The sequence below is a fragment of the Pinus tabuliformis genome, chromosome 8, assembly GCF_031772625.1.
Source record: "Pinus tabuliformis cultivar Carrire ecotype Pingquan chromosome 8, CPIR1, whole genome shotgun sequence".
In the NCBI taxonomy this organism is placed as follows: domain Eukaryota; kingdom Viridiplantae; phylum Streptophyta; class Pinopsida; order Pinales; family Pinaceae; genus Pinus; species Pinus tabuliformis.
The window spans coordinates 304,547,211-304,572,478 of NC_142294.1; the positions used below are offsets into that span (position 1 = coordinate 304,547,211).

Genomic DNA, 25,268 nt, shown 5'->3' on the forward strand with positions numbered 1-25,268 from the left:
AAATCATGCCAATCAGCAAACAGCGAAAACAAAAAAAAATTACAACAATAAAACAGCATTAAATGTTGTACGGTCAGACTCGAAAAACGTGCCCAAAACTTGTCCCTCTTCCTCGATTTCTATGTCTTTCTCCTGCTGTACGGTTTTTCCTTGGGATGCGTGCCAATAAATGTTGCCGCCCAGATTTGCTGAAATGTCTTCTTGTTGCTCTCCTTCACTTCCTCACTGCTCAGAAATTTTCTCCTTACTCTCTCTTCTCTTTCTCTCAAATGCTAATGAAAGAATGAATTGATCTTTTCCTCTTCTCTTCTCATTTTATTCTCTAAATGACCTTTTGAGTTACCCTAAGATCTAATGACTGAGATTCATTTAAATCTAGGGATGAGAATAAATGTGCATTTAATTCTCACTTTCTATTTTTTAACTCACCCACTTAGCCTTTTATTTCCATAGTCACTTTTTCACTTTCTAATTCTTCATTCACTTTGATAAAGTCACCTTTAAATTAGAATGTAACTTTACCACTTATAAAGTCACTTTTAAATTAGAATGTAACTTTATCACTTATAAAGTCACTTCTAAATTAAATTGACTTGACCACTTATAAAATCACTTTAGGAGAAAAATAAAAAATAAATTTGGACACTTTTCCCCAGGCCAAAGATCAAAGCCTTAGGGAACCACTTGTCCTCTGGTACCCAAATTTTAACACTCCCTCTTACTGAGGAAAGTGTTCCTCACCACTCCCATCTTGTCTTTGAAGTAGACATGCTTGCCTCGTGGTAAGGCTTTGGTGAAAATGTCCGCTACCTGCTCATTTGTGGAAATGTACTCAAGCTTGACAACTCCCTTTTGGACATAGTCTCTAATGAAGTGATAATTGATCTCAATATGCTTTGAACTGTCATGAAAAACTGGATTCTCCATGAGTTTTATGCAACTCTGATTATCACAGTAAATTACTGAAGGCCTCAATGCCTAACCAAATAGACCAAACAACATCTCGCGAAGCCATATGACCTCACAACTAGCCAAACTAGCAGCCATATACTCTGCCTCAGCTGAACTCAATGCAACTGATTGTTGTTTTCGGTTGATCCACGACACAATTGCCGAACCCAACCCAAAACAACACTAGGAAGTACTCTTCCTATCTAAAGCACAACCTTCTCGACCTGAATCCGTGTACCCTGCCAGTCTCACTCCATCACCTTGTCTATAATCTAGACCAAAATCCATTGTCCCCTGCAAGTAACGAAGAATGTGTTTTGCAACGACCCAGTGCACTCTCCTGGGCTCACACATGAACTGACTCATAGTGTTAACTGCAAAACATATATTTGGTCGAGTGTTGACCAAATACATCAAACAACCAATCAACTGTCTGTGTAGAGTATGATCCACCAACTCGGAATCAGAAGCGTGAAGCTTCTTCCAGTTAGTAATCACAGGTGTAGACATGGGTTTGCAATCCTCCATGTGAAATCTGCTAAGAATATCCACAATGTACTTCTCTTGTCCCAGGAAGAAATGCCCCTCCTCCTGCCACACCTCCAATCCCAGAAAATAATGCATCAAGCCGATATCTTTCATCTCAAACTCTGAAGCAAGATCTCTCTTGCAGCCCTCAATGAGTCTCTCTGCACCAGTGATGATCAAGTCATCAACATACAACACCAGAATGAGAGGCTCCTCACCCACCACAATGAAGTATAGGTTCGGATCAGCCTCACTCTTTGTGAAACCCAACTGCTGCATGTATCAATCCTAGAGTACCAAGCTCTAGGAGCTTGCTTCATGCCATAAAGTGCCTTTTTCAATCTGCATACATGGGACTCCTTCCCATGCATCTCAAAGCCCTGCGGCTGCTCAATATAAACCTCCTCTTGAATGAAGCCATTAAGAAATGCGATCTTCACGCCCATCTGGTGAATCTTCCAACCCATCTCTGCTGCAATCGATATAATGGAGTGAATAAATGTATACCGAGCTATGGGAGCGAAGGTCTCCTCATAGTCAACTCCTTCTACTTGTGAGAACCCTCTCGCCACAAATCGAGCTTTGAACTTCTCGATGTTGTCATCTGCAGCATGCTTTATCTTGTAGAGCCATCTGGAAGTAACAACTAATTTACCTTCAGGCCTCGGCACTAACTCCCAAACACCATTCTTCATAATAGAAGAATACTCCTCCATCATGGCCTCTCTCCAGACCTGTTGGCTAGCTGCCTCCTCATAACTAGAAGGCTCGGAGTCAACAATGCTTGTTACCAATGCCATGTAACTACAGAACCGCTCAGGTGGTTTACTCTCTCTAACCTGTCTCTTTGGCCCAGCAACTGATGTGGCCTCGCGCAAGGTATCTTGAAGCCACTTGGGCTTCCTCTTCCTTGAGCATATTTCTCCCACTAGAGTGAAAGAATCCTCATCATCATCAAAAGCCTGAACTCCTGAAGGCCTGCCCACTGACCTCATGCTTGAATCTGTGCCTGTAGATGCTGAAGTATCGTGCAAACTGTCCATTAGTGGACTACACTGTGAACTGCTCTATGGATTGCCCTGCATGCTGCCTGAAGAAACACCCACCTGACTCTGAGAGCCACTGCTCATTGATGGACCTAACACTGTAATCGATGTACCTCCTGATGTCTGACCACTAGATCCCTGTGACTAACTCAACTGCTCCTGAGGGTCTGGTGACTTTGGATACTCTAACTCCCGTGACCTCTTGAAAGCACTCTCCTCCTCGAACTTCACATCCCGCCTGACAACCACTTTCCTCTGCGCAGGAATATAAATCCGATAAGCTTTCGAGATCTTGCTATAACCCACAAAGATGCCCTTGTATGTAGTAGGTTCTAGCTTGGTCGTGTTCTCATTGGGGACATAGGAATATGTAAGGCACCCAAAGATACGAAAGTGCCCAACATCAGGCTTCTTCCCAGAAAAAGCCTCCTCCGGAGTCACATTCCCCAAGGCACGATGTGGACCCCTGTTCTGCAAGTACACAGCAGTGTTGTAGGCCTTTGCCCACAAAAATAAAAGTAACCCCTGATCATGAAGCATGGATTTGGCAGCCCCTGCAATGGATTTGTTCTTCCTCTCTGCAACCCCATTCTGCTGGGGGTAGTAAGGAACTGTGAACTCCCTCCTAATGCCTGCCTCAACACAAAAATCAACAAACTCACTAAGGATATACTCCCCTCCATTGTTCGACCTGAGGACCTTGATCTTCCTACCTGTCTAGGTCCCAACAAGAGCTTTGAACTCTTGAAACCGCTTGTAGGCCTCACTCTTGGTCTTCAAGAAATAAATCCAGGTCTTCCTGGAGTGGTCATCAATGAATAAAACATAGTACTCATAGCCACTCAATGATACATGAGACATCCAACCACTCACATCGGTATGTATCAAGTCAAGGATCCCGGTCGCTCTGCTGTCACTGCTGGGAAAAGGGGATCTGGCAAACTTCCCCATAGCACATTCTCTGCATACATCAAGGTGATCAGAACTGAAATCTGGTACACTAGTGGTGATCTCCCTCAATGTACTTAAGGCCCCATGATACATGTGCCCCATCCTACAGTGCCAAATCTCACACAACTCTGAACTGCTAGATCTGTTGTCGGTCCTGTCTCGGGTGCTGCTACTCAATGCCATTAGGGGCTGGAATGAGAACTTGTACACCTTGGCATGGCGCACACCAATCTCTCTAGCTAAAGAAGCTAGAGTTCCCCTAGGATATATAACCACCTGCACTCTCCTAAACAACACATTATACCTTCTGTCCTCAAGTGCTGAGACGGATATCAGGTTCTTCTTCATTCCAGGCACATATAGAACATCTGACACTTTCAAGGGAGGTTTGGGTCCCCTATCAAATGTCAATGTCCCCACACCGACTGCTCTAACAATGTTGTCATCACCAAGTACTACCTCCATATTAGTATCACCCTCTAAAAGCTCTGAGAAGTACTCTCTGACTCCTGTCATGTGGCGGGAAGCGCCACTGTCAACATACCAAATGCTAGAAGATGCTCTGCTAGTAGCGGGGAATGCACACTCCCTCTGAACCTGTATGGCAGGTGATCCTGCACTAGTGGCCTCACGAGCTATGAACCCAAACTCCCGATCAAATCTCTCTGAGAAGCTCTCTATCTCTGCAGAAGCTGCCATGGGTTTGTCTTTCTCTTTCTTGTTCTTCTTCTCCAGACACACAACAGCATAGTGTCCCAACTTTTGATAATTCCAACGTTTGACTTTGGAATAGTCCTTCTCCTTGTTCTGTTGTTTGCCTTTACCTTTGCTTTTGCCTCCATTGTTGGAAGCTTGCTTCTTTGCTCTGTCCTTCTTGCCCCTTGCTAACAATGTCACATTGTCATCCTCCTCCACCTGTTTGGCTGCCCCAAGATGGTTCTTTCTTATCTCATTCTGAATGCAATCATCCCACAACCTCTCCCAATTGGGAAGGTTTTCCCGTGCAACAATGCCATCCACAAAATTCTCCCAAGTCTTGCGAAGACCATTCAAAGCAATCCTCACCAACTCAGTGGGTGCAATGATCTCACCTATGGCTGCCAACTCATTTCTCATTGAAATGATCTTTGTGAGGTATGTTGTAGCACTGTCAGTCTTATCCATTTTAATGGCCTTCAGTTTCTCCTTTAGGACCATTTTCTGTTTTCATTTGAGCTATGGTAAAGACTCATCAAGTTTGTCCACATCTCATCTGCATAAGTCTTTCCTTTTTATTAAACTCTGCCAACTATACAGGGTCAACAGGCACTACTACTGGGTTTTATGTGGTATTTACCATAATTCCCCAGACTTCTGCTTCCTCAAAGATGCTCTGGATTCTTTCCTTCCATGCACTATAATTGTTTTGCCCATCCAACCTGTCTTCAACTCTCAAACCCAAAGACATGTTTCATTATCCTACCAAACTGAAATTTTCAAATCTGTGGTAAAGGTTTCTGTTTTCTATGCAAAAATCAGCGTGTTGTAAGTTTCATTTTGTTGTCCCAAACTGCACTTTTCAGCCAACCAAGCTCTGATACCATAAAGAAATTTCAACCCCCACTCCGGTTATCAGTTTTCCTTATCACTCCATGCATTTAGTTTTAAATCCAAGCATGATAAAAATTCTAAAATCTGGAAATGACAATAATTTTCTGAAAACACAAATTTAGAGATTTCACAACTGCTGAAATTGCAGAAATAAAACACAGCAAAATTATGACAGCGACACACAGAAAATAACAATGATTTTTGGTCAATGTGACTCTGGAAAACCCCCCTACAACTCTTGGGGAAAACCAATTTGAGAGCTCTTCTTTATTTCTGAAAATGCTTTTACAGAGAAATTGAAATACACAGTAAAAATTCCAGCAACCACAAATTACAACTTATCTTGATTTCCGTGCTTGAACTCCACCTCGAAGATCGTGCCAATCAACAAATAGCAAAAACAGAAATTTTTACAGCAACAAAACGAAATTAAATGTTGTACGGTCAGCCTTGAAAAACGTGCCCAAAACTTGCGTCCCTCTTCCTCGATTTTTGTGCTTTTCTCCTACTATACGGTTTTTCCTTTGGATGCATGCCAATAAATGTTGCTGCCTAGATTTGCTGAAATGTCTTCTTGTTGCTCTTCTTCACTTCCTCACTGCTCAGAAATTTTCTCCTTGCTCTCTCTTCTCTTTCTCTCAAATGCTCATGAAATAATGAATTGATATTTTCCTCTTTTCTCTTTTTATTCTCTAAATGACCTTTTGTGTTACCCTAAGATTTAATGGCTAAATTTCATTTAAATCTAGGGATGAGAATAAATGTGCATTTAATTCTCACTTTCTATTTTTTAATTCACCCACTTAAATAAAGACCCACTTAGCATTTTATTTCCGTAGTCACCTTTTCACTTTCTAATTCTTCATTCACTTTAATAAAGTCACCTTAAAATTAGAATGTAACTTTACCACTTATAAAGTCACTTTTAAATTAGAATGTAACTTTACCACTTATAAAGTCACTTTTAAATTAAACTGACTTGACCACTTATAAAGTCACTTTAGGAGAAAAGTAAAAAATAAATTTGGACACTTTTCCCTAGGCCAAAGATCGAAGCCTTAGGGAACCACTAGTCCTCTAGTACCCAAATTTTAACATAACTTCAGTAGAGCGATAGAGATCACAGTAAAAACAATGAAATAAGAGACACCAAAATTTCTTGGGACAAAACCCCACAGGGGGAAAAACTGGTAATATTTCCTTATGAGAGAGAGCTCAATTCATCCAAATCGTACATCAGAGTATTCTAGTCAAAGGTCAACCATTGACCACATTAAATGCCAAATCAAAATCAGTCAAAAGGAGAGAAAAGTCAATGATCTGCGCACTGATCAAAGTCTATACAAGGGGCTGAATTTCGGCCTGAGGCTGCTGGTCAAAGGGCCGAAATTTGGCCCTCCAATTCCACAAAAAGGTTCGGTCAAACCTCAGTCAATGCCAGAAACTGATCCAAAACTCGGTCAACAAAACCATCAAACATCCTAAGAATATTCGTCCTCCAAGGCAGTCAAAGATTTGATCAACCCGTAGCAGAATAGTCCAATTCAACGTTGGTCAAATCAGAGTGGAGAAAAGTCAAACTTCACCGGTCAACAGATGTCTTCTTCCCTTGCAAGTATGCGCAGATTGCTTGCTAGAACAGGTTGAATGATTGATGTGATGTCCAAATGAGGAGAACCTTTTGTAAATATATAGCATTCAATTCAAGGGGTTTTGACCAAGGGTCAAACCCCTTCATGAGGTGGGGCCGACCTGACAAGATGGGACCAACTTGGACAGCTAAAAGACAAATTATTTTCCTTTGACTTTGATAATGAAAATACCGGCCACAACTACAATTTTCCAACACTCCCTCTTAGACAGGGAGGTACTTTTCATTCTCTCTATCAGATGTACAAATCTCATCATAGGGAAAGGATGATAGCATCAAGCTTGTCCGATAAGCCAAAACCAATGGCTTCAAGGTCAAAACCAAACTGACCATGGGATCAATCAATATCGTTCATGAGGCCAAACTCTCCAACCATATGAAATGGTTTCTCAGTCAAGCACAATGACTCAAGGGAGTAATCAAGATCAAACTCTCTGACCATACCAATGGTCTCCTGATCAAACCCAATGACCTAAGAGAGTACACAGGGTCCATCTCCCCAACCATAAACAAAGGTCTCTCGGTCAAGCTCAATGACCTAAGGGAGGAATCCCTATCTCAATATCAAACTCCCTGACTATATAGTCTCTCGGTCCATGACCCAAGGGAGGAATCCTGATCTCGATGTCAAAAGAGTCAATCTCCTCGACCATATGGTCTCTCAGTCAAATACAATGACCCAAGGGAGAGTACTCAAAATCAGTGTCCCCGACCAAGCCTATTGGTCTCTCGATCAAACACAATGACCTAAGGGAGCACTCCAAGCCTCAAAACCAACCTCCCCAACCATAAGGTTTCTCAGTCAAACTCAATGACCCAAGGGAGTAACCAGAACAATCTTCCCAACCATAAACCATGGTTTCTCAGCCAAGCCCAAGGAAGATTCATGATGCTATACAATCAATGCTCTATCTCTCTCCAAGAGGAATTCTCAGCCACTCCAAACTTCTCATAGAAGCAAGCAAACTTCATTCGGGATAGTGCCTTTGTCAAAACATCAACAACCTACTCATCAATAGTATTTGAGCCTCACAACTCTTCTTTGGACAACATCCTGAATATAGTGATACTTGATCTCAATGTGCTTCAACCTGTCATGAAAAAGCAAATTCTCAAAAAGCTTCACACGACTTTGATTGTCACAATATATCACAGTCGATTCCAACACCTAATCAAACAAACCAGCAAATGAATTTTGAAGCCAAACTGCTTCACAACGTGCTAAACAATCAGTTGTATACCCAGCTTCAATCATGCTAAGTGCAACAGAGGTCTGCATCATACTCATCAATGATATCCAGAAATGCTCTTCTTGTCTTCAAAATATCCAGCCCAATTAGAATCTGCAAATCCATGCAGTCCATAGTTCAACGAGCCAATCAATAGGATCAACCAAGTCAGACTCAAAGTCTCACTGCTTCTTCAAATTTGTCATCATGGGAGTGTCCAAGGACTTGCAGTCCATCACGCCATATTTCATAAGGATCTCAACAAGGATTTCACCAATCTTCTGATCCAATGCATTAGACCCAGATCCTTCATTTAAAATTCATCTCCCTCTTACACAGGATAAAGAGGTCCTCGGTCATTGTCTGAAACATGTCGTCAACAGATAGTAGAAAAATCAAGAGCTCATCTTCAACATCTTTGTAGTATAGATTAGTATCAGCATCGCTCTTTAACAAATATCAATTCAAGCTCGAGGTGCCTGACTTCATAGTCTTCTCCCTCTTACTGAGGTAATCCTTTGCTTTGTACTTCTAGCAATCTTCATCTTGGAAGTCACAACTGACTTCTTTTTGACATAGATCAAGAAACAAGCTTCAATTTAGTTGATCTGTCTGCTCCCTCTGAGTCCAGAGCTCATCCAATACAATATCTCTCAACACGAGTCTTCTTGTCACAAGCTTTACTTTGTTCTTCCAATCTTTTCATCTATTGCCACAACCTTGGCAGCCTTCATTAAGTACCTGCAATCCTTGTTAGGAAGCCATGGAAGAACAAATACAACCAAGCAAGATATGCAAAGATAAGAGACTTATAAAAAAATAGTAATAGTAATAAACAAGAGAGATATCAAATACTTATCTTTTGAGAACATGTCGGCTCCCTCTTGATCTTAGCCTTCTTGCATCCAACTTGCAAGTCAACCTTGTCCACATCATCATCAATATGTCATTCTTTCCTTGCAAGAGCTAGGGATTCTTCTTTCAGCGAAAGCGTCCAATCCTAGGGTTTTTTCCATAAACCCTTCATCCAAGACTTTTTAACTTGCTAGGGTTTTCAAACCCTAGATTCTCACTTTCATATTCAAATATTAAGACCTTAGAATACTTCATAGCTAAGAGTCTAAGACTCTCAATCTTCCAAACCCTAGAATTTTTACCTTGCAAGTATTATATTTTGACATCTGCAAGATCATAGAGTCTCAATTCTTCAGCAAATAAAGATGTCATGATCAGGGATCTTCCAATGAGAGGTCTTTATCAAGACAGACCCATTATCACATAATCTTGGCTTAAACATGGTTTGATCTCCTTAACCTGAGTAGTTTATACTTCATCGAGTTCAGCACATGTCTTACTTTTCTTAAGAGGACTTCAGCCTTCAACCTTGAAGAGGAACTCGGCCTCTACTCGTTTCAACAAGCATAAGTTTCATGTCAGCAAATGGTGTTTTTGCAATTTATGCAACATTTTCAAGCATCCAAATTTGATCAATAATCTGATTTGGGATTGCTACACATCTTTCAATGGAGTAAGACATAACAGAGTTTGCATCTTTAGCACTTTATACACAGGCTATTGAAATCAGCCCAAATCATTCTTGAATACATCATACCACCCATCATTAGATGTATGCACAACTGTCCTTCATATATAATTTTTGTAAGGTATGACATTGACACAATCTTCAGATTGGGTCATACTAGTAAATCATTAGTTCCAAACAAAAATATTATGATGCAAGTATCAGACTCGTATTTCGTCCTTCCTGACAGAGCTCTTTCCCAATCAAGGGTTATACATATCTCATATCCAAGGAGTTCAAGGAGGCAACAAACTTCAAATTAGCTTTAAAAATAATTATCCTGCTTCAGAAGGACAGATTAGTTATGCCATATATATAGGTCACATATTTCTTATGTTAAAATTGGCAACTAGGGCCAAACTCCATGTGGGTCATCTTATTTATGGCAGCTGATATTTTTCTTGGATCCCTCTCATCAAGAGGTGTAGGAGTGAAGGAGTGATCTAAAGATCATCCGATTCCAATAAGTATTCATAGAGTTATGAATTTATTTGTGTTATAAGACAATTTGTCAAGGTCGGCCAGCAACCAAATAAACCCCACATGTGCTCAACGTTTTAGTATAAATAGAGGTGGCCTTCAAGTCATTTCAACACACACTTGGGATCTTTTCCTCTCTCTACTTGTCTTTGGGTTTTAGTAGGAGGAGAGATCCTAAGGGATAACGCTGCCCTGATCCAGAGGGCAAAAAGGCGAAATTGCCAGAAAAGCCGGAACTGCTGAAAAAGCCAGAACTGTTGAAAAAACCAGAACTGCCAAAAAAGTCGGAAAAGCTGAAACTGCCAGAAAAGCTGGAACTGCCGGAAAAGCTAGAAAAGTCAGAACTACCAGAAAAGTTGGAAAAGCTGAAAAAGCTGGAACTGTCAGAAAAGCCGGAACTGTCGGAAAAGCCGAAAAAGCTGGAACTGTCGGAAAAGCCGGAACTGCCGGAAAAGCCGGAACTGCAGAAAAAGCCGGAACTGCTGTTAAAGCCAAACTGCCGGAACAGCCGGAGCATCTGTCTCCGAAGGAGAGTAGCATGCAAGGGACAACTAACTAACATTGGGACAGTTGTATGGTACTTAGCAGCAAATACACCAAGCATGCAATATTACAGCTAGCATGCAAGGGACAACTAGCATGCAACAGCAAGCATGCTAAGGACAACAAGCATGCTAGGGACAACAAGCAAGCAAGGGACAACAAGCAAGCAAGGTGCAACCAACACATAGGTCAGGATGGCAACATGGTGCAGCAATGGCACATAATGCAGTACAGTGATGGGTACAGTCATGATTAATGAAGCGTGATGAGATGCAGCATAGTGATGATGGGTGCAGCATGGTGCAGCGCGGTGAGGTGTAGCATGATGATGAAATGCAGCTCAACGATAGGTGAAGGAGTCACCTTGGAGAATCAGTTGAAGCAACATGTCTTCAACTGATCTCATGTATCATCTTCTTAGAGATGATCTATGCTCTTATCTAGATAAGTCAAAGTGTTGACTTCTATTGTAAACATACTATCTCTCTCTCTCTCTCTCTCTCTCTCTCTCTCTCTCTGTTGAACTATTGAAGAACATATAAGAAGAATTGATCAAGGGTTTCCCCACATTGGGGTTTTTCCCTGGCTAGCGCCACATCTTGTGTCCTCTTGTCTTGGCTTGTCTTCTGCGATTTATGTTTATGTTCTATCTGCAGTTTACTTTAATGCTGATGTGATTGCTAATCTGGAAAAGATATGGAGCTAACTGTGAAAATTGAAATAAATTGCTCTAAGCATAGAACATACCTAAAATTAACATGGTATCAGAGCTGAGGTGAAGGCAATGCCCAAGCAAGAGTGAAAGAGCAATCACCGAAGACAGTTGGGAAAAAAAGGATCAATGGATTCCTCATCCCTCTTCAAATTCACCAAGGGTGAAGTCGAAGCAGAGAAGCGCAGTGGAATATGGCCTACCTAAAGATCACTTCATTGGAAGACCGGATCTCAGGGTGGAAGGAAAGGCAGATAACTAGTTCGGCCAGTATGAGAATGAGTGTCCAAATGGCAGGGACACATCACTTGATGATGATAACAATCATTCCAGGGACATCTTCAATGATCAAAGGAATGATAGGTAATGCAGGTCATCAAGGAAATGGCCTACTCTTCAAAGAAAGCAAGGAACCCCGGGTATGAAGAATCAAATGTTGTTTCTGATAAGATAAAGAAGCGTTATCTTGTATTGGCCCTCTACTTCAGATTCTTTGGGAATCTGGCTTATTGATTGTAGTGCTTCAAGGAACTTCATCGGATAGATGGGTGTATTCTCTAATTTTGTAGAGATGGAAACAATCGTGGGATTATACTTGGAGTCGATGCCACCTACGAGGGTAACTTGATTCATTTACAAAATCTCTTTTATGTACCTGATCGCAAGAAGAACCTGGTGTCCATCTCGGAAATGGAAGTCAAAGGTTTTAGGGTGGCATTCATCGATGGAAAGGTACGTGTTAAAAAAAATAGAATTTTCAAAGATGCTTTTTCTCATGGGTTCTAGGTTGGCAATTTGTATCAAGTTGTAGGATGGTCCATTGGGGATCATGTCAATTGAAATATCGCATCTATAACACTAGAGGTCTACCTATGGGGCCCTACCCGATGTGAGTCAGATGGTGATAGGGATGTCTGAATTCAAGTAGAGTATGATGGTACATGTTTGAGATGTACCGAAGGAAAATTTTATAAGGGGACCATTCCCCTCATGCAACAGGTCCACAGGTTTGGAACAACCCGAGGAGTTTGAGATTCATGATCAGGAATCTCATGTATACAAGTGGAAGAAATCCCTCTATGGCTTGAAGCAAAACACCCTGGGCATAGTATGAGAGGATTGATAGCTATCTGATGAAACTGAGATTCACTAGGAGTGAAACTGATCCAAACCATTACCCGAAGGTTGTGGATGATAAACCTCTCATACCGGCACCTTTTGAGGACGACCTATTTCTAATAGGTGCAGACCCTCTCATTTGCAGAAGTAAGAGGGAGTTGGATTCCGAATGTGGAATGATAAACTGCAAGCCTGTGACTACCTCGAGGATCTTAACTTTCAAAAGTTATATGGTAGTGATGTCGGACCAGATTTGGGAAATGCCTCTGAGTTTCATAAACTCATTTGCGTTGATGTTCTTGGTGAACTTCCCTCTGGATATATGTTTTGCAATTAGCATGATGAGCTCATATTTGGTTGAGCCTCACTGGATTGGTGCCAAGAATCTTCTGAGATATCTTCGGGGCACAATCTCTCATGGATTGAGATACACTGCCGGAAATATGAAACTGCATGATTATTCGAATGCTAACTGGGTAGGCAGTGTGGAGGATCACTAGAGCACTTCTCAGTGCTGGTTCTCTTTGGATTTTGCTTCGATATCATGGATGAGCAGGAAGCAGAAGTCGGTTGCTATAAGCACCGCCGAGACCGAATACATAACTACAAGTATGATCTCGTGTGAAGCTGCATGGTTGCAGAAGCTCTTAAGTGAGATGTTTGTACACATGATGAATACCACTGTGATTCTCTGTGACAACCAGAGGTGGGATTTGATTATTGAGGAATCCCGTATTCGATGATTGCTCCAACAGATAGACATCAGATACTACCTTATCTGGGATATGGTAAGTCGATGAGCAAGGAGGCTCCATCACATTGAGACTGATGTACAGGTCGCAGATATTTTGTCAAAACCCCAGGGAAAGGTCAAATCTGTGACTTTCCCGAACGACTTGGAGTAATTGAGAGACCTTCTTATAAGGGTCCTAAATGTTGTATGCATTGAGCTTTGGGAGCTCTAAGAAGCTTGGGGTACTTACGGGAGCAACATACGACCACAGGGCGACTCACCCTCCCCTGGTGGTGCACTATGTACAAGATGACAGGTTCAACCTTCCCCTGTGATACCCCGTGGCGACTATGGAACAGGATGATTAGTTCTCCTGTGGGTCGGGATGATTAGTTCTCCCGTGGCAACTGTGGAACAGGATGATTAGTTCTCCTGTGGGTCGGGATGATTAGTTCTCCCATGGCAACTGTGGAACAGGATGATTAGTTCTCCTGTGGGCCGGGATGATTAGTTCTCCCATGGCAACTGTGGAACAAGATGATTAGTTCTCCTGTGGGCCGGGATGATTAGTTCTCCCATGGCAACTGTGGAACAAGATGATTAGTTCTCCTATGGGTTGGGATGATTAGTTCTCCCATGGAAACTGTGGAACAGGATGATTAGTTCTCTTGTAGGCCAGGATGATTAGTTCTCCGTGGCATCCACTGGACAGGATGATTCGTTCTCCTGTGGACAGGATGATTAGTTCTCTTGTCGAGGCATCCTACCCATGCAGTCTGGGACTCATGGGAAGTACCTCTCATTTGATCAATGAGCAGGGAAATGAGGATAGGGACCATAGTAGTTCTATCAATGGACGCATCATTGTATCTACCATACTCCCTATGCTAGGATGACCTCCATTGATTTGGGATCAATGAAACTAATCTGGGATCAGTATGAGTGGTTTGAGACACTCTCTTGTGACATTGATCTGGGATCAGTATGAGTGGTTTGAGACACTCTCTTGTGATATTGATCTGGGATCAATATAACTGACTTTGGGTCAGTAAGAGTGATGTGACACACTCTCTTCAGATGAAACTGACTTCGGGTCAATGGAGAATGGTATGAGACATTCTCGATCAATTCTTCTTTTTCATGGTTCAGCAGAGCAGAGCTCAGTAGATCAAAGTAGAGCAGAGCAGAGCAGGGCACTGATGGCAGAGATAGTACAGTTGGACAAATGGATCAACGAATGGAGTTCTCCCTAATTGAGAGGGAGTGTTAAAATTGGCAACTAGGGCTAAACTCCATGTGGGTCATCTTATTTATGGCAGCTGATATTTTTCTTGGATCCCTCTCATCGAGAGGTGTAGGATTGATCTAAAGATTATCCGATTATGATAAGTATTCATGGAGTTATGAATTTATTTTTGTTATAAGACAATTCATCAAGGTCGGCCAGTAACCAAATAAACCCTACATGTGCTCAACGTTTTAGTATAAATAGAGGTGGCCTTCAAATCATTTCAACACACACTTGGGATCTCTTCCTCTCTCTACTTGTCTTTGGGTTTTAGTAGGAGGAAAGATCCTAAAGGATAACGCTGCCCTGATCCAGAGGGCAAAAAACCGACACTGCCAAAATTGTCGGAACTGCCAAAAAAGCTGGAAAAGTTGAAACTGTCGAAACTGTCAGAAATGTCGGAACTGCCAGAAAAGTCGAAACTGCCAGAACTGCCGGAAAAGCTGGAACTACCAGAAAAGCTGGAATTACCAGAAAAGCTGGAAAAGCTAGAAAAGTCGAAAAAGTTGGAACTGCCAGAAAAGCCAGAACTGCCGGAAAAGCCGAAATCGCTAGAAAAGCCGAAAAAGCCGAAAAAGCCGACATTGCCGAAACTGTCGGGAACTGCCGGAACTACCGAGAACAGCCAGAACTGCCGGAACTGCCGAGAATAGCCAGAACTACCAGAACTGTCGGGAACTGCCGGAACAGCCGGAGCATCTATCTCTGAAGGAGAGCAGCATGCAAGGGACAATTAACTAACATTGGGACAGTTGTATGGTACTTAGCAGCAAATACACCAAGCATGCAATGTTATAGCTAGCATGCAAGGGACAACTAGCATGCAACAACAAGCATGCTAAGGACAACAAGCATGCTAGGGACAACAAGCAAGCAAGGGACAACAAGCAAGCACGATGCAACCAACACATAGGTCAGGATGGCAACATGGTGCAACAATGGCACATAATGCAGTACAGTGATGGGTATAGTCATGATTAATGAAGCGTAATAAGATGCAGCATAGTGATGATGGGTGCAGCATGGTGCAGCGCGGTGAGGTGCAGCATGATGACGAAATGCAGCTCAACGATAGGTGAAGGAGTCACCTTGGAGAATCAGTTGAAGCAACATGTCTTCAACTGATCTCATGTATCATCTTCTTAGAGATGATATATGCTCTTATCTAGATAAGTCAAAGTGTTGACATCTATTGTAAACATACTATCTCTCTCTCTCTCTCTCTGTTGAACTATTGAAGAACATATACGAAGAATTGATCAAGGGTTTCCCCACATTGGGGTTTTTCCCTGACTAGTGCCACATCTTGTGTCCTCTTGTCTTGGCTTGTCTTCTGCGATTTATGTTTATGTTCTATCTGCAGTTTACTTTAATGCTGATATGATTGCTAATCTGGAAAAGGTATGGAGCTAACTATGAAAATTGAAATAAATTGCTCTAAGCATAGAACATACCTAAAATTAACATCTTGTGACTTTGCCATGCCAGGTTTCAAACTATTATCACCCCCCTTCTTGACTTTGCCATCCCAGATTTCAAACTATTATCACCCCCCTTTTTAAAATATTAATTTGACTTCAAGCTCTTGATCTCTTATGCATCCTATCACTGAATCTTGAAGAAGAAGGTATTCATAGCTAATTCCTCCAAGACTAATGTAGGGAATCAGATAGGATCTTTGTTACAAACCCATAATCATTCTAATCTGAAAAATTTTGATTCATTGTTACTCACATAATACAGGGGTGAGTTACAAGTTGCAAATAATGTTTTTTCATCCTTCAGGGACTACTGAGATTAGTCCTTTCATAGAGATCAAACCATACTTTTATATTTGATCTTCTTTGACAAGGCTATACAAAAACTTTGATACATACCTTGCATTTTTGCAAACTTCAATGGTCTCCTTGAGTATCAGGCTTTATATTAGTCATAGAACAGATCTACAACACTTCAAAATGTTAGTCCTTTTTAAACTTGACTTAAGTACAGTGCCCTCCATCGTAGATGACATGATCCGAGCTTCATAGAGCTTAAGTGAACTTCGGCCTTTCATAAAAAGTTGAATCAAAGGCTTAATAGGCCTCTTCCTTTGCACATAATTTGTTTGATGGATCCTCTTTAAAGCACAAATTATCCATAGGAATATGTCATACAATTTGATGACAGATCAAGCCATAAATCAAGCTTCCTTTTCATTCTCTGTCACAGTTTGAGATTCTTGGATCTCCTGATATTATTTCAGCCTTATCATAGATCTTCAATGCATCACAACCTTTTTATACTTTATCCAATTCTCTTGTCATAATTTGAAGGCTCATATTCCACTGACAATTTTGAGAGGCATACTGATCTCCACATTAAGAGATTGTCAAAAAGAAAACATCCTTAAGAATTTCAACAAGGGGTTTTTGTTGAATGGTGTTGTCATTGATGCCAACATCGGGTCTTGAACGCTCTTAATATTTGTCTGATTTACATTAATTAAAGCTCCAAATGACTAAAAACCCTAGATGCCCTTGAAGCTCCAAATAGCCCCGTACTTGTTGAAGATTTTTGAAGACAAAGATCAATGCATTTGCCTCCGTTACCATTGTCAATTGAAGCTCCTCGTTGTGCCGATTCAAATGGTATATTGCACACCATGGGATTCCTCACGGGTTGAAAGATATGCTTGTTCAAATTTAAAAATCCCCATCATGTGGTCAAAACCCCAAAGTGAGGTGACATGGCAGCTTGTCATTGGTGCATGGGCTTAGAAGAAAGATATTAAGGTGGAAGGGATAATTCTTATGATCAAAAGCCCCAACATATGATAGTATGACACATATCAAAAAAAGGACCCTCTTTAAAGAACTAAATATTTGTTGAAAAAGGTTAAGGTTAGCCCATGAAGATGTATTAAATATATGGACCAAAAGTTGGAGGAAATTTATTTGGTCCAAAAAGTAGAGGGTATCATAATTTATATTTCAAATTAATTTTTGGTCTCCCGCCAAAAATTATTTCAAGTTAGATTCTTAAAGAAATTTGACCCCAACAAATTTAAAAATTTGTTTTTCCTCCTTTGGTAAGTTGGCTTTCTAATCAATCTCAGGGGAAGGCTCCAAGCCACATGCCACAGTACAAGGGTAGCCATAATAAGGGAAGCCCACACTCGGGTGTATAAATGTAGGAGGGAGTAATCGTGGTATATGAGTTACCCCAGCCTTTGGTTTTACACCCTTCTTCATAAGCCTTTTTCCTTTTATTGCTTTTTCTTTGTCATTGCTCAGGGCTCCAGGGGATGAGAGCATGACATGTTGGATATAGCAGTGGGGAAGTTCATCGCCCACTAGGGGTTGGGACAATCATGGGTTCCTAAATGATGTAAGGGGCCAATGTGAGGGACCCTAGAAACCAGGGTGATGGTCATGATGAAACGGGTAGAACTCATGTTTGGCTTTTGCCCATGTGCTAAATTTGTATGTCTCGGCCATCTTTTGCATTTTATGGTATATTTCCTGTTGAGAGTGACCAAATTATGCTTTTTCTTTTCTTTTAGGTACATCAACCTCTAGAGCATCGTTCCAGGCCTGACCCAAAGTATGGACAAGAGGAAGGGGAGGTTAACTCCTTGTGGACCTAGATGGGAAATATGGTGAATGGGGTTATAATTAGCATTGGGGAGTTGATGTATATCGTGTCAGGAAGCAGTACCACGCAACCAAAATTGAGGTTTCCCATGTAGTGCCACCCCTAAAGCTAATAGCCAATAAAGGAGATCCCATGGGACTAGGATACAAGGCTAACCATCAAATTGGACAAAGGATACAAGAGCACAAACCAATCCCACTCTTTCTGTCGAATCCCCCCACCAATCCATGCCCAAGAGTGTTCATGATAAGTAAACAAAAATACCCAACCAAATAATGAAAAGCCATACCTTCGAGGTTGGAAGGCCCACCTTCAAACATATGATCACGGAAAATGGGCGAGGGAGCATATGGCTAGCTCAGGTTGCAGAGATAGTGGCACATCAAGCTATTTGGTGGCTTCAAGGGGCTGTTGGCTGTTAGCTGAGGACCATATAGGGGAAAAAAATTCTCTTATGTATGGATACCACCCACGAATGGTGGATAACAGGGACTTCACCATATTGCCCTTTAGCAATGAGAAAGCTACTTCAACATCACTGCTCTTAGGGTCTTCACACTCAACCCTCTTATCACTAATCAAATCAATGAACTAGGACTTCAAGTATTTTCCCACTAAACATCTCCTTGTTGTTCATAGGATGAAAGAACTTAGGGCTACTTGAATAACCTCCCACATTCAATGTTCTAAAGGATTCCACAAATCAACCCACCAATAATGAACTCACTAAACTAGGATATCACCAAATATGCCCTCTTGCTATCTCTTGGCTGCTCCAAGAATGACACACCTAGGGCTTATATAAACTGCCCTCACAATGTCCTTCTTGATCCACCAAGATGATAATACTTAGCGCTTACTAGGCCAACCCAATGAACAATGACTTGTTACAAAAAAAATCACAATAATTAGGGCGCACTTAGCAGCCCACACAATAATGATTTTATCAAATCACAGTTTCTAGGGCATCTACACTTGTTGTCCCAAACCCTTAAGAACGGCTCTCCTCATTTAGAAATTCAACTAACATAAGAGCAAAAACTTACCTCCTTTGGGAACTCGGCACAATTCCTACGGATCAACGGTTATGGTCAAAAACTTGACTTAATCTTTTCAACCAAAATCATAGTCCTCTGCAACCCCAAAGTTCAGATCTCCTATGGCCACCTCAATCACACATATCCTAGTGATCACCTTCCTTGCTGGCCCCAGGTCTTCTACGCAGAACTTCGGCCCCTTGTCTATGCCTTACCACTAGCCTTGCAGCCTCATGTCCATCATTATATAGGGTCTCGGTTCTCCTAAAACTTCAGAAAATGTCACAACCAGATGCACAGAGATGATCCATAATTCGAAAGCCCAAAACTTATGAACAGACCTACTCAAGCTCGGCTATGAGAAAAGATAACAAGCTCATCCTCTCCCTCCTAACTAACTCAGTTCCTTGAGGTTTACAGCTTCTTTGTGCTTCAACTCTTGATGAATTGCATTTGTGGATTGTCTTCTTCTTGTAGGCCTACTTGGCCTCCATAAGGACTATATTTCTATGAGATTCTTTGATCAAGATGATCCCTTTCTCAAGGTTCTATTAAGAACAATCCCTCCATGAGTATGACTAGGTTACAAAACCTAGCTTACTCGTTGAGAACTTGATCCTTCTTGACAAAAGTCTTCTGAAAAAGTTGCATTGGAATGGAGGTAATGTCACTTGTTATAGAGTTAATGCCATTGTAGATGTGTTGATGCTCCGTATACACGATCATTATAATAAGCCACTATAACGTGTCATAACAAATGTACTGTAGAGATCGAGCCACAAGAATATATCTTCAAGGGATGCGAGCAACATATAAGAGATATAAATCATAGAATGCCTGGTCATAGAGTCATATGAACCTCAAGTCATCACTGTCTCACTGTTTCATGATAAGTCATAGTATACAAGCCACGGGAACCTCAGTTTGCAAGCCATAGATGACAACCACAAGAGTGTAGTTAAGAGGAATGTGAACTTCAAATCATAAATGCAGTTGTAACAAAAGAAGCATGAGTCCACAGAGATGCTATTCGAACCACTATAATATGTAGCGAGCCATTGAACTAGAACCAACAGAATGTGATCTCCAAAAGTTCCTCTTCTCACCTTAAGCTCTAATACCATGTTGGAAAATTAAGGTATTTGTAGTATTATGTTGATTCTCCTTTACTTGATAATTACTTGTGATATTTGTTGGCTCTTTATTATTTAATTTTACTTCTTCATCAAGCAATTACCAAAACATGAAGATCACAAAGACATAAAGAACACAAGATATAGGCTCCAGGCTAGGGCAAAACCCACAATTGGGGAAACCCGAACAATCCTCTTCTTATAGAATCATATCAAAATGATACCTTCAAGACCCAATGACCAAGACCATCTCTAACCACCAAATCAACCCTCCATTCTCTGTCAAGATTCATCTTTAATAAGATAGCTTGATCTGTCACAAGATCCCTTCTCCCACAGTGATTCTTTGTCCTTCCTGTAGCTTGTCTTTTATGGATCTTACAACCCTTCAACAACTCGCATATCATAGAGGAAGTTTGCCATAGGCTATCTTTAGCCTCATGGATGTTAAAATAATTTTCTTTCTTTCTTTCTTAGATACTACAACTCATATTTCAAATGTACTACAGTCATTCTTCATGGAGGAAGTTTGCCATAACTCGTATTGTTTTTACAAAATTATGATCACAGGAAACTAGTATCTACTCCATAGAAAAACTCGCACTTACACTTTTGTCTTCATCCACAAACTTGCCACAAAACTCACATATCTTTCCACTGAATACCACTGAACTTACTTTTGTTTTGGAGGAGTATTCATGCCTATAAATAGTTGTTCTCATGGATGAACAGACACGTCCCTTTAAGTGAGCCGACTTGACCATTTGCAAGGTCAACCATCGCAGAACCCGCATTTATACTTCTATCTTCATCCACAAACTTGCCACAAATTTCACATATCTTTCCACAGAAATACCATCGAACTTACTTATGTTTTGGAGGAGGATTCACGCCTATAAATAGTTGTCCTCATGGATGAACAAACACGTCCCTTTGAGTGAGCCGACTTGACCATCTAGAGGGCCGACTTGGTCTTATGGAGGTCAATTTGACTCTTTTTGACTAAACAAAAAAACTTTTTCCTTTTTCTTACAAAGAGTCCAAATGAACTTTGACTCAAATTTAATTCTTTGACTTAATCAAAACCTAGAAGCATGAAGAACATGCTTAACCTAGACTTGAGCATGAAACCCATGCTTAAATAAAACTATTTTTCTTCTTTTACATAAAAATACAAATTGATACAAGTACAAAGATAAATATGAAGACCAAACCCAGTTACTTTTCCAACATAGTGAATACTTTGGAGGAATTTCTTCCTACATATGTCCTAAAAACACTAGGTCTAGTGTAAGCCCTAATTAGGTCTCTCAAGTATAGCGAAAGCTTATTTGAAGTGGTAAATCATCTTGCAAAGTTTCTTGAGAGGTCCTATCTCTCCTTTGGAACCCTGACTCTAGGCATACCTATCCTCATTGCAAATGTCTCAAGCCCTAGGTTTTGATTTCCATCCTAGGTCTTTCTCAGAGAACTTTTCTTTCATTAAGCCTTAATTGAGCTTCTCCTTGAATGGGCTTAGTGGAATCACTTCAAGTAGATCATTGATCATTCCTTTTTCAAGTGATTCTTATCCTACCGGGACTCCACCCATTGGTGAAAGTCCATAAAGAGCAAGGGGCATTGATTGAGGTGACAATGGGTCTTTGTCCCATTGTTGTTACTTGGTCTAGTAGTTGTCCTATAAGTTCCCCTAGGGCCCTGCTAGATTGTGCGGCAATAGGTATCAACAGGGGTTATTTGGACCTCCAATGAGATGAACCTTAACCTCAATGAGTAGCCTCCTTAAGTCTCAGGTATCATTGTGTGTGTGCTCCAAAACTGCAATTTTGTTTCCCTAACAACAGTCTTGCTGTTATTTATTGACGTCAGAACACTTCTCTAACTTAAATCTCTAAGGAGGTTTCTTTTGTAGAAATATGTTTTAACAAATCAAATTAAATTAATAATGAGTGTCTATCCAATGAGTCATAAATAATAAACCAAGTAATGACAAAAATAAAGCGTTCATAAGACCTTTGCACAACATCATAAGAGCTCATCATCCCCATAATGGACTATAATGACAAAATTTAAAAGCACCATTACTGTAAATGAAAATCTAATTAATAATCCAATTTCAAATTGCTCAATTTCATGTCTTCAATCTGATTCATATGCCGGCATATAAAGTATCTGTTAGTGAAAAATGTTAGCACCATGCCCTATTAACTCAACATTCATATAATTCTCAAACACTCATTCTTCAAAATATGATGTTCATTTGATTCCTTTAAAAAAAAAAATATGTAGCTGCTCAATGTACTTCCAAAATTAGGTGACACGTGTAATAAAAGGAAATGAACATACCATAGCACTAAGGAAGGCTGAAAATATGAGCTTTGATGACGCAGTTTGGTAAAATTTAATTCAACAAAATGAATAAAGTTAAGTGAAGGTCATGTAGGTTTAAAAGAAGGAAACAAATAACCATCATCATTTGTCTAAACCAAACTCGGGAGATGTCATTTAGTTCTGTGCACTTTGTTTTTTTCAACAGGTAATCCACAACAGGTGCGCATTAAAGCAAAATATACCCAGTAGCCTGTGAATTGATTCATCGGTTGTCTATTAGTATTGTTGTTCAAATCATTTTTCCAAAAAAAAAATATCTGGGATCTCTGTGAATTTAGATCAAGGACGTAAAAAAAAAAATAACGCTGGAGAACTCACCCTGAAACATCAAATCAAATCGGAATCAGGATTTTTATTCCATGTAAGAGGTTCTCTGTTGCGAATGAGATTATGATCCCAGTGATAGAAATGAGTTATTTTTGTTTTCTAAGGGTTTGTACTCATGCCAGTGTTTGATGGCCCTAAAAATTTCGCGTGACCTCCTGCCTACCGTTCTATCTGTATGGGTGGGCCTCGAATTATCCAATAAAATTACTCTCGGCTTAGTTGTGCCTGGGAGAGATAGGTGCGGATCTCTCGGGCATGAATACGATTATTGGTTTCTCATTATCTTTTTATGTCCCTTTTTTATTTCACTTAGATCATGATTATAAAAGCATTTTACAGCGTTATATTGACCTGGTTTCTTTTAGTTATTTTTGTGTTTTGTTCTTTTGGGTTAAGTTTTTAATTTTTTTATTATCTAATATTTTTCTAATTAATTTAATAACTAAAAAATACAATAAATAAATTTGTTCAACCCTCATTATTTAAAAGGATGGTTTGGAGTATGTCTTAGAACTGCTTATGTTTGACTAAGAGTTCGTCTTTCTCAGATGTAAGGAAACAAGTTAACGGCCCAAGACAACGTAAGGAAACAAGTTAACGGCCTAAGACCCAAAGACATCTGGCAGGTATGAAAGTTTGTCCCTTTATTGACCACCAACGAGTTATTCTAGGTAGCATGGTTTTCCTTCAATAACGGTGATGAGTCAGTTTGCATTCGCGGATAGTAGCTAGAGATGATTGTCCTCACTACGTCTTCCTCAGACGTAAGGAAACAGGTAACGACCCAAGACCAAGAGGCATTTGACAACCCCCGTGGCGTGGTTTTCCTTGAATAATGAGTCAGTGTTCGCGAATAGTAACCAGAGATGGTTGTTCTCACTGTTGATTTGATAATAAAATTATAATAAGTTTTCCGGCCTTTAAAAAAAATTACTTAAAAAAAACGAATAATAAAATTATGTTTTAAATAAAAATTAATCCAAGTAAAATAGATTTTTTTAAATTTAAAGTTAAAAACTTAAAAAAAAACTTAATTGATTAGAGATGTTTAATGGAAAAAATCTTATAAATGTGTTGGAATCGCTTTTCATTCTTTTACAATTATTCCACAAAGTGAAAGTAATGCAATTCTCTTTCGCATAAATGTTGGAATAGGAATAACAATAAAAAACACTTAAATATAGTCCTAGTAAAATAACCAATTAATAAATGATTTTTAACTAAATGAAATATACAATATGAGGACAATCACCCTAAATATTTCAAACAACTTTTGTCTAAACAAAACCAAAAAAAAATAAAAGTTTATATTCCCAACAAAACCAAAAAAGGTTAAAAGTTTATATTCCCAACACATTTATGTGGACCGTAACAACTTGAGAGATGAGAGATTTGTTTGACTTTGCCTTAAAAAAAAATGGAATACTAACGAAGAAAATAAAAAAAATACACTTTTCTTTATTACCTCCAATCTCTTCAAATAAGGTGTAATTGTGCAATTTTTTCCTTTATGGGAGAATGAGGCCTCTAAATCATCAATTACAATTTCATGAATCTTTGATAATAACGAAAAAAATAAAGTGATTTTCCAACTAACATTGGTCTACATATAAGAAATAGATAAAGTTAATCATAAATAAATAAAAAGTGGATAAAGAAAATTGTGTTAGTTTTTTAGAAAATATATTATTAAATAGTCAAAGCATTTACCAAAACTTTTAGAAACTCAATAATTGAGAGACTAGATGTGATGTGTTTATATGATCAACTAACTCAATTTTACATTAAATTTTCTCTAAAGTATGGATGTGGGTATAAAAAAAGCAAAAAAGAAAAGAATATCCTATATAAGTTAATAATAATAAATAAAAAGTGGATAAAGAAAATTGCGTTAGTTTTCTAGAAAATATATTATTAAATAGTCAAAGCATTTTATCAAAACTTTTAGAAATTCAATAATCGAGAGACTAGATGTGATGTGTTTATATGATCAGCTAACTCAATTTTACATTAAATGTTCTCTCAAGTGTGGATGTGGGTATAAAAAAAAGAAAGGCAAAAAAAAAGAATATCTTGTATATATGCTTTAGCAAAAACATTATACTTTGAGAAATAATTTTCTAAATAATATTTTGTGAATATGAAGGTTGATGTAGATCATTTCGAGAAGAATGAAGTGTCATGTAATTGTGTGTGTCAATTGATATGACGTTCAATGTATATTTTATATATATAATGATTAATTAAATAATGATTAATTAAATAATAATTAGTTATTGAAGATACAATAATAATTAGTTATTGAAGATACATGTCCCAAGAGACATGATTATTTATGAAG

At 39.6% G+C, this 25,268-nt stretch overlaps 1 protein-coding gene across 3 annotated transcripts in view; it reads right to left on the bottom strand.

Moving 5' to 3' along the window:
• Positions 1–23,173, bottom strand: part of LOC149235342 (uncharacterized) — a 47,860-nt gene extending 24,687 nt beyond the window's left edge. Inside the window, exons 1-2 of one of the 3 annotated variants that reach the window (XM_089461366.1) lie at positions 22,919–23,173; positions 22,677–22,790 (exon numbers count right to left, since the gene is read on the bottom strand). The gene's annotated coding sequence lies outside the window, so the exon portion shown is untranslated. Of the gene's footprint in view, positions 1–22,555; positions 22,791–22,918 lie in introns of those variants that run through there. The other 2 variants (XM_089461365.1, XM_089461367.1) reach the window with 2 other exon arrangements.
• Between the last annotated feature and the right edge of the window lie 2,095 nt (positions 23,174–25,268).